Below are 9,922 nucleotides of genomic sequence, written 5' to 3'. Positions count from 1 at the left end.
GAATCACCCAATCTGAATGAGAGTTTAAATCTTGGCAATGATGAGATTTTTAGTGCCACATGAAGAAGGAAGGAAGGACTGGGAAGGGAGGGGAAGAAAGGAGAAAAAGACTTGCTCACCATAATAGGTGCTCTTATTTATATAGAGTGGAAATTTCTACCTTCTTACTCTACACTTAAAGATAATGGGTCACTATTTCATTATATCATCACCACTGGGAAAAAAAAAACAAGTAAAATAGTCATTGATTAATAAAACAAACAAAATAAAACAATAGACCATTATTTATCTTTAATTTAGTTCTTTATTATTTTAAAGAATCTTAAATCATAGAAAATAAGATGAGAAACAATAATAAACACTGTAATTTCATGTCCAGGTGACCTAGCTTCAAATCCTCCACTTAATGATTATACAGTCCTCCACTTAATTATACAATTATACAACCCTCCACTTAATGATTAGGTGAATTTGGAGGGGATCATATATTTTCTCACATCCATTTTCTCATCTTTACAATGCAAATAACATACTTATGTCTCAAAATTGCCTACAAAGGTTAAATGAGATAATAAACCTCACTTAGTGCATAAGTCTTGTGAACCCATGGACTGTATCCCGCCAGGCTCCTCTGTCCATGGAACTCGCCAGGCAAGAAGACTAGAATGGGTAGCCATTCTGTTTTCCAGGGAATCTTCCGGATCCAGAGATTGAACCAGGTCTCCAGCATTGCAGGTGTATTCTTTACTGTCTGAGTCACAGGGAAGCTCTAGATACATAGTAAGAGCTATAAATGTTTGTTTACATTTAAAGTAGTGGATCACCAAGGCAGGATCCCCTCAATGAATGGCTCCAAAATTGGCAACTGCATTGTCACTAGGAAATATTCTCAAATGATTTAAAAGCACTCTTAAACAGCTTTTGCTGCTTCAGGAAAAACATAAAGTGAAGCACAGTTGAAATAAGAGGTTGAGGGAAAAACCTTGCAGGTTTCAGTGAAATAGACACTAGGAATGAATATGAAAGGCATGGGCTTTCTATGTGACCATCCTCATCTGTTTAATATTTTGAACTGTCAAGGTGACACTGAGTTGCAGAATAGATATTGCCTTGCTGCTGCTGCTGCTGCTAAGGCACTTGTCGTGGGGACCCATAATTTATGGAAAGTCAACAACACTTACTGATGGGAAACTTAAGGGATCGTTATGGTACATAGTTTTTTCCAATCCCTTAGTCCCAGATACAGTCTTGGTACTTAAGATATTACAAATAGTGAATATATTTTTCACAAGGCAAAAAGGAAAAGAGATAAACAGCTCTTATAAATAACCCTGCTGTTAGCCCAACCTGTGATTTCTAGATCTGGTTCATCTATTTATCCACTCAGTGGGTGGGATTTTATGATAAGACAGGGATGGAAATGATATTCTGCCTTTCTATTTTCAGATGCTTCACATTGATACCAATCTCAGAAACACAGAAATCAATTACAATGGAGACTGAGATCACATTAAGTAAAGATTTGTCCGTCAGGGAAAGTAACCCCATTGGTTTCAGAGGTTAAGTACCTTTCAGGACTTGGACAAATTGTAACTAATTTTTATTAATTTAAATAAAGGCTATATTTGATTTTGCACCTGATTCTGAAGAATCACACCCAGTTTACATTTGTCTCCATTATAGTGTCCTTGCAACTTAGCTGTGGAAACCAAAAAAAATGGAAAGAATAAAGCAATTTGATTTCCTATTTGGAGTCTACTTTTTTATAAAATCATAGCATCTTTTTTCCTAAATTGAAGTAATTCAGATTTTATAAGAAAGGAGGAGGAATGGGTATCACCATATTCACTATATAGCTGTGGGCATTTGGTTTCTTTTACAAATGCAATCAGATAGAGTATCATATGTATCGTCCTTGAATCTAAGAAAATGTAAAAAACGAAAGAAAAACAAATAAAAAGAGAAGGTAAAAGTTGATACCACTTGCACAGATATCTCCAGGATATAATTATATCAGAGTTACAATAATTCTAGAGGGGTAGAAGTTTCGTGAGCATAAAAGGGCTCAAAGAAAAACCATAAGGAAATCACTTTACTTAATTACATTTTAAAAGAATAATCATGGTCAGTGTCTCTGTCTACAGACAAGAGAAAGCAGTTAGTCCCCTCATTTTAATGGGTCTATTCTTCCCTGCACACTCTGCAGCACTCTGTTTTTTCCTACCCCGCAAATGCTTGCCTTCTCTTCTCCACTATTATCTGCACGAAACTGACACTGGTGATCAGGTCATGTGAACTGAGAATGAAAGTCGGTGGGGCTCTGTCATTGCTGCTCAATATGACTTGCCTCAGGGACTTCCCTGGTGGTCCAGTGACTAAGAATTCAGGCTCCCAAAGCCGGGAACTAGATCCCTGGTCAGGGAACTAGATGCCATGTGCCACAACTAAGAACGGCACAGCCAAATAAATAAAATATGACTTGCTGTTGGAATCCCTCTCTAGCAAGGCAGCAGAAAGGAACTGGGAACAGAGACTGGATTGAGAGATGAGGGCTGTTTGGGACCCTTTCCACTATTTTCATGTATCATACCAACAACGACAGTTCGAAGTCCCAACTAAACCTCTCAAATTTGTGATGGCTCTTTACCTAGCCGTTGTATGTATTTTGTAAGAAAAAGAGTTCTGAACCCTTAGGACGATTGTATTGAGCGGTTTTAATCCAAACTTGAGCCAACTGTGGGATGAGTATATTGTTTGGATTGGTTTGCTGGAGATGTAGAGCTTAGTATTGAATAGTTCAGTTGCAGCAAAGGCTGCCTAGACTCTCACACACAAAAAATTACCTGTGCTAATGTTTCCCACTCTATGGCTGTCACAGCCAGTCAAAATACTTCCAAGACTGAGCAGAGGGCAAGATTCTTAGCCTTCTCTTTCCAGCTTATGAGTAAGGGCAACATGTAGATCATAACCTCCACCTGTAGCTGAGGATTGGCTTGTACTACACAGCAAAATGCACACAGTCCTGACTGATGGTTCTGGCAATTGAGGTCCTCAGTTTCTAAGCAACAGGGACCTCAGACCAACAATACATGAGTCTTTATAGTTTATAGTTTTGGGTACACTGTCAATAAAAAAAGAAAACTAGCAATTATGGATTAAAAACAAGGCAGAGATGTGCCTTCAAACATTTCAATGATGAAATACCAAAGTGTAGATTGGTTATGCATGGTGAAAGGGTAAAGTTCAAAGGTTAGAACAGAGGCTATTTGTCAAATATCAACAAAGCACATTCAATTATTCTGTAGGAAATGAACTGAATTTCCAGAATAAGAGAGAGAAAACAGTCCATTAAGTTTTTAATACCAGTCTTTAAATGGCTGTAATTGAATTCGCATTGACTCATAAGTAGGATATTTCTATCAGCTTGTGCAATAAGGGGAGTGAACAGGAAACTAAGGATGATTTCCATTGGTATAAATAATAATAGATGACAGGAGAAATTATAAGCCAATTATAAGCCAATCCTAATCAGCTGAATGAACCTTCTTTATGGTCAAATATGGCTGTACAAATACAATACTGGGCTTGGAGTAGGAAAATTACTGTTTCAATTCAATTGAAAATGGGAAACGCTATTAGTCTGAAACATCATCCAACAAGATTTCTTTGCTTACCTTATTGGATTTTTGCAGTGGAAATCACAGCGGTTGAAAGACAGTGACAGTTTGTGGAAAAGCTAGAGATTGGAAGGAAAAATAAAAAGAAGCAAAAAAAAAAAAATCAATGAATTATAGTTACCTAAATACCTAAATTGGAGAAGGAAATGGCAACCCACTCCAGTATTCTTGCCTGGAAAATCCCATAGATGGAGGAGCCTGGTGGGCTATAGTCCATGGAGTTGAAAAGAGTTGGACACAATTGAGCGACTTCACTTTCACTTTTTACTTTCACGGGGACTTTGGAGAAACACTGGACAATGAATTTATAACCTCCAAGATTCTGTCCCTCCATCACTTTTATCTCTCACTAAATTCCACATTTAACTATGATGCCATATCGCTAAAGGAGAAATGACACGAGCTTAGAACTGTGATGAATTGCTTCCCAACATACTAAAGTCACATCTCTGTCAGGTTTGTGTTACTTTCGGGGCTCAGAATGGGAATGATAAAGAGGCAAAGATCAAAGTCAGGTAGAAAAGAGTGGAATTACATCAGCTAGAGGACGTTTGATTCTGTGGATGAGATGGAAAGCTCTACAATGTTTCTTTTCTAACCTTGGGAAGGTATCAGTTCAGTTCAGTCACTCAGGTGTGTCTGACTCTTTGTGACCCCATTAATTGCAGCACGCCAGGCCTCCCTGTCCATCACCAACTCCCGGAGTTCACTCAAACTCATGTCCATCGAGTCCATGATGCCATCCAGCCATCTCATCCTCTGTTGTCCCCTTCTCCTGGTATCCACTGAAGTCCTGGAAAATGCTCTCTGTTCTTCAGGCAGTGGCAGAGAGAATTCAGTTCACTATTTCAATTTTTATTTATTTGGCTGTGCTGGGTCTTCGTTGCATCACACAGCATCTTTAGTTGCAGTATGCGAACTCTTCATTGCAACATGTAGGATCTAGTCCACAAAGAGTTGGACACAACTGAGCGACTAACAACAATAAAATACTTAAATACTAGCCCAGGAGTCAAGACACCTATATTTACTCTAGATTTTGCTTTTTCTGGCTGTGTGAACTGGGCCAGGTCTCTTGCTTCCTCCAAACTTTAGTTTCCTCTTATTTAAAAATAGAATATTGTATACACGATCTCTAAATTGTCTCCCAGCTCTAAAATACTTCTGTATTATAAATTATTTTGAAACAGCTTTCACTTTAGCACCACCATCTTGAGTTCCATTTGGAAAAACCTCCACTGTATTTGGTGTGTTTGTCTATCATTTTAAATGTGTGTTGTTTATTTTTTGAGGGGGAAAAGGCATGCATTCCTAATGGTAAATTCAAAAAACAAGTTTGAAGACAAAATTCAAATTGTGGATGGAACAAGGAGAATCAGAGTATTACAAGACACTGAATAAACATTTATGCCAAAGGACTCCGCCTTTATCTCATAATCGTTAATGGCCATATTGCATTCAGAGCATTAGTTAAATATCATGTGTGCCGTCTCTGGGGGTATAGTTAGAATGGACTCAAACTCTAAAAGGAAGTAGTTCCTAATGTTGGAAGAAACAAGAAGAAGAAAGAGGAGGGGGAAGAGGGAGGGAGGGGAGAGAAGAAAGAGGATGGGAGAGGAGGAGAGGAGGGAGGAGAAGGAGACAAAAAATGAGACGAAGAAGCAGGAGGAGAAGGGGCGGGGTGAGAGGACAAGAGGGAGGAGGAGGAGGAGGAAGGGAAGAAGGGGGAAAAAGAGTGTGGCATCTTTTGGCAAAAGTCCAGTGGGCACCATTTCTACAGACAACAAGGGGAGTGTCTCTTCCGCCCTGCAATAAAGAGGCTCTTCTTTGCCAGAGCCACCATTATCCATGGACAAAACTTGGACAAAAGCTTTCTAACGTTTCTCTTTACAATTCCACACAACTCTCTCACTCTCCCACTCATGCTTCATGAAGACATTAGCAATTTTCCTGAAAAGAAAGACTGATCTCATTGTTTTCCTGCTTACAAACCTCAGTAGACTTTCCATTAAACTTGGAGTAAAATCTCAAAAGCTTCATTACATTGACCAAGGTCCTGGACAATCCAAGTCCTGACAAGTTCATTAACATCTTATGCCCAGTTCCAGCCACATTGGCCTTAAAAGTCTTCAAATACCAATCAGATTATGCCTTGGACAGAGTCTTCACACACAACATTCCTTTGGCCTGGAATGTTCCTGCTTGTCTTCCCATCACCTGGACCATTCCTTTGGATTCTGCTTGAATATTGCTTTCTCACAAACCTTTCTCTTGACCTTCCCTCTTTGTCCTACAACCCACATGGCAAACAAATTATCCTCCTATACATGTTGATTATATTCCATAATACTTTTCTCAAACTGGAATTATGTATTTGTGTCATTATTTGTTTGATTTTTATCTCCTCCACTAGCAAATAAACATCATACCTATTTTGTTCAGCTGTATATGTATATCCCATGGATGTAGAACAATGCTCAACGTATAGTTGACACTCAAATTACTGGCTGAATGAATGAATGAAATCTAGTCTCATGTTATAGAGAAAGTGAAATATCGAACTGCCTGGGTTGTTTTACTGGGACCAAAACCTCCAATTATGAGAAATCTGCAGAAAAGGACAACAGGGAATGGCAGGTGTGACATAAAACCTTTGGGTAATAACAGGGCCGGAGAAAGATGGCTCCATAAGGGACTGACTGGTTAACTTAGCAGAATATTGAAGGGTTTTCTCTGATCCTGTGTTTGTAAAGTAATAAACACTATATAATAAAAGTGCTTCTGGGCTAGAGAAGAAAGCAGGTCCCCTGAACACAAAATATCAAACGAAATAGAAAAACTAAAGATGAGGGAGGGAAAAGCCAAGGAAAAACAACAATGCTACCCTAAGGGAGCATAAATAAATTAAGGACAGAATTTGCAGGACACAGTCTGAGATGAAGGATGAGGACATGAGCAGTGGAATTAGCATTAAAATAGGAACTAAATCATTGAGCGGTAGAGACATAAGAGCTAGAGTCCGGAGGAATTCCTTGAAAAGAGCAGGGATCAGTGGAAAAATACTGAATTCAGGACATTGATCCTAGATCAGCTCCAGATCCTGCATGTGGCTGGAGTAGATGGTGGCATCACATATTCATAGGGGCTTCCCCAGTGGCTGAGCGGTAAAGAATCCACGTGCAATGCAGGAGACACAGGAGACGCCAGTTCGATCCCTGGGTGGGGAAGATCCCCTGCAGGAGGGCTTGGCAACCCACTCCAGTGTTCTTGCTGGGAAAATCCCATGGACAGAGGATCCTGGCGCACTACAGTCCATGGGGCTGCAAAGAGTTGGACATGACTGAAGCGACTGAGCATGCCTGCATGTTTATAGATATAATGAGGGCTTGGAAGTAAGGCTAGAATTTAGACAATTTCTGGGCTTTCCAGCTACAACAGTCTAAAGAAAATCAAGCACATCAAATTCCTATTTCAAGACAAAAGCCAGGGGGTTTCGGATAAACATGGAGAGAGCCCTCCAGCCAGTAAACCTCAGTGCTTGGTCCTTACTGCTTAGTCACTCTGTCGTGTCTGACTCTTTGCAACCCCACGGACTGCAGTCGGCCAGGCTCCTCTTTCCATGTGGATTTGCAGGCAACAATACTGGAATGGGTTGCCATGCTCTCCTCCAGGGGTTCTTCCCAACCCAGGGGTTGAACCCAGGTCTCCCGCATTGCAGGCAGATTCTTTACCAACTAAGACACCACAGAAGCCCATAAACCTCAGGGTGAAACACAAAACCCCAGACCCGTTCCTCACCTTGGTGACACTACGTTTACTCACATGTCCCATCACTGCTCAGATACTCACATGTGGGAGCCTGTTGGAAAGTTTGTAGGACTGATACAAATCTGTGTGTTCAAATACATTTCTAGCTTTCTAGAGGGCTGCATTATTTTTATTACTGCTGTTAACAATTTCTATGGAGTTCGACTTAGCGCCTGGCTATGGATGGCTTTTACTGCCCATCATGGTGATTCCAGGATGCAGCCTGAGGTGGTTACCATATTTTTCTTTTTACTAGGGTGCTTTGCTTTACCAAAATTAATACCGCTATTTTCAAATGAATGGCGGTTGTATCAAAAGGGCAGGATGATGGGACCCTTATGGCAACTCTCTGCAGGTCAGACCACCACACATCTTGAATCTTTATCTTCCTCTGTATCCACACGGCCTACTTCAGAAGCCTCCCGTCTCTCTTTTTTTAAGCTTTTTAATTTGTATTGGAGTATAGCCGATTAACAATGTTGTGATAGATTTGGATGGACAGGAAAGCGACCGCCATACATCTTTACATGTATCTATTCTCCCCCAAACTCCCCTCCCCTCCAGGCTGCCACATAACATTGAGCAGAGTTCCCTGAATTATACGGTAGGTCCCTGTTGGTAATCCATTTTAAATACAGCAGTATGTGTAGGCTGATCCCAAACTCCCTAACTATCCCTTCCCCTCAAGCTTCCCAGAACCCTCCCATCTCTTGATCAGATTATTTTAGCAGCATGCTAGCTGTTCTTCTGTGTCCCCTCAAATCCAGCATGCCTTTTGCCACTAAAGTGAATTTTCTAAAGTAATCAGGTTGTATCACTCTCCTGCTTAACAATTCTGAAGGATGAGGCTCAAATTCTTTGCATGACAGGGACATATGTTCACAGAGACCAAGTCTCCTTTCCAGCCACTTCATGACAAACCAGATGATTCTTTTCTGCCACATGTGCCATTTCAAGTCTCTTCATCTTGCTGTTGCTGTTTTAGTTGCTAAGGCATGTGCAACTCTTTGCAACCCCATGGACTAGCCCACCAGGCTCTTCTATCCATGGGATTTCCAGGCAAGAATACTGGAGTTCGTTGCCATTTCCTTCTCCAGGGGATCTTCCCGATCCAGGAATTGAACCCGTATCTCCTGTGTCTCCTGCATTGGTAGGCAGATTCTTTACCACTGATCCCCCTTTGCTCATGCTGTTCCTTTGCCCTGACAGGTGTTTCTACCTAATAATCACTGACTTACCTTTCAAACCCTAACTCAGCAATACCTTCCCCTCTGCAACCTTCTCTGATATTATGCTTCTCATAGCCTCACACCAACATTAGCTGTTTTCTGTCTATGCTCCTAAAACACTTCATTCATACTTTTCTGAGCTCTTTTAGCACCTTGCCAGATTTACTGTAATGGAAGCTATTTCTAGAAGGCATCTGTGTTTGAACCTCTGATGTTTTGTATAGTGTCTGACATCTAACCGGCATGCAACAAACAGTGATTGAATTCTTCAGAACCCAAATAAATTAAATTGAACTAAACAATAACAGATAGTCATGATATTGAGTATAAGAGATTGGGAGACCTTTTAACGTCAGGAGAATGATGGTAATGTGCCCTTTTGAGTTTACAGAGGAATGGAGCATCACTTGTTCTCTTCTTAAAACAAACATTCTGTCTTCTGCAGCCAGCTTGGCTGTCAAGAGAGGCACAGCTGTTTCCTCTTCAGAGATAAAATGATTTGGATCTACCAAAAGAAGGTGAGTGGGTAAGATAAATAGGAAAGCATTCACGAGTATATCAAGACATTTTCTATCAATCTTACTTTTTTCACATGCCCTTTGGTAGAACACAATAGCTTAGAAAACCCTGCAGGTAAAGTTATTTTGTGCTGAAATTTTTATGACACTGCATAAATCAGGAAATTAAGAAAAACAAGGGGCATACAAATACACAAGTATAGATGTGTATGTAAGAGCTCCAATGTCAAGTTGTCAACTGTCCTTTCTTAAGAAGCACTATCCTTCATTCCAAGATTAAATCCTTTCCAGTTTCTGCCTGTCAGTATTTGCTGGCTTATGAGAAATGATGGTGATAGTGTTACATTTGTTCTTTGGTTTCTATTTTGTTTTTGTTAGCTTTTTTATTTTTTCTTTTAAAAGACTTCTACTGGGACAAATTAGAATGTAGTAATATTTCAAACGAACTTATTTACAAAACAGAAGTAGAATCATGGATGTAGAAAACAAATTTATGGTTACCAGGGGATTATGTGGGGAGGGATTAAATTTGGAGACTGGGACTGACATATACACACTGCTATATATAAAATAAATAACTTTTAAGAACCTGATATTTAGCCCAGAAAACTATACTTGATTCTCTGTAATGGCATATATGAGAAACAAATCTTTTTAAAATAGAATGGATATATGAGGGAAAAAAGAAGAT

The 9,922-nt window shown here is 39.9% G+C and overlaps 1 long non-coding RNA gene across 1 annotated transcript in view; it reads right to left on the bottom strand.

Moving 5' to 3' along the window:
* Positions 1 to 300: 300 nt before the first annotated feature.
* LOC129643041 (uncharacterized) overlaps positions 301 to 9,922 on the bottom strand; it is a 55,350-nt gene continuing 45,728 nt past the window's right edge. The window contains exons 2-4 of the long non-coding RNA XR_008710031.1: positions 9,057 to 9,218; positions 3,675 to 3,736; positions 301 to 769 (exon numbers count right to left, since the gene is read on the bottom strand). This is a non-coding gene — a long non-coding RNA (uncharacterized LOC129643041). The remainder of the gene's footprint in view (positions 770 to 3,674; positions 3,737 to 9,056; positions 9,219 to 9,922) is intronic.

This window comes from Bubalus kerabau, chromosome 2 (genome assembly GCF_029407905.1).
Source record: "Bubalus kerabau isolate K-KA32 ecotype Philippines breed swamp buffalo chromosome 2, PCC_UOA_SB_1v2, whole genome shotgun sequence".
Lineage (NCBI taxonomy): Eukaryota > Metazoa > Chordata > Mammalia > Artiodactyla > Bovidae > Bubalus > Bubalus kerabau.
Note: the sequence above shows the minus strand (reverse complement) of the source record. Positions and strands in the feature narration are given on the sequence as shown.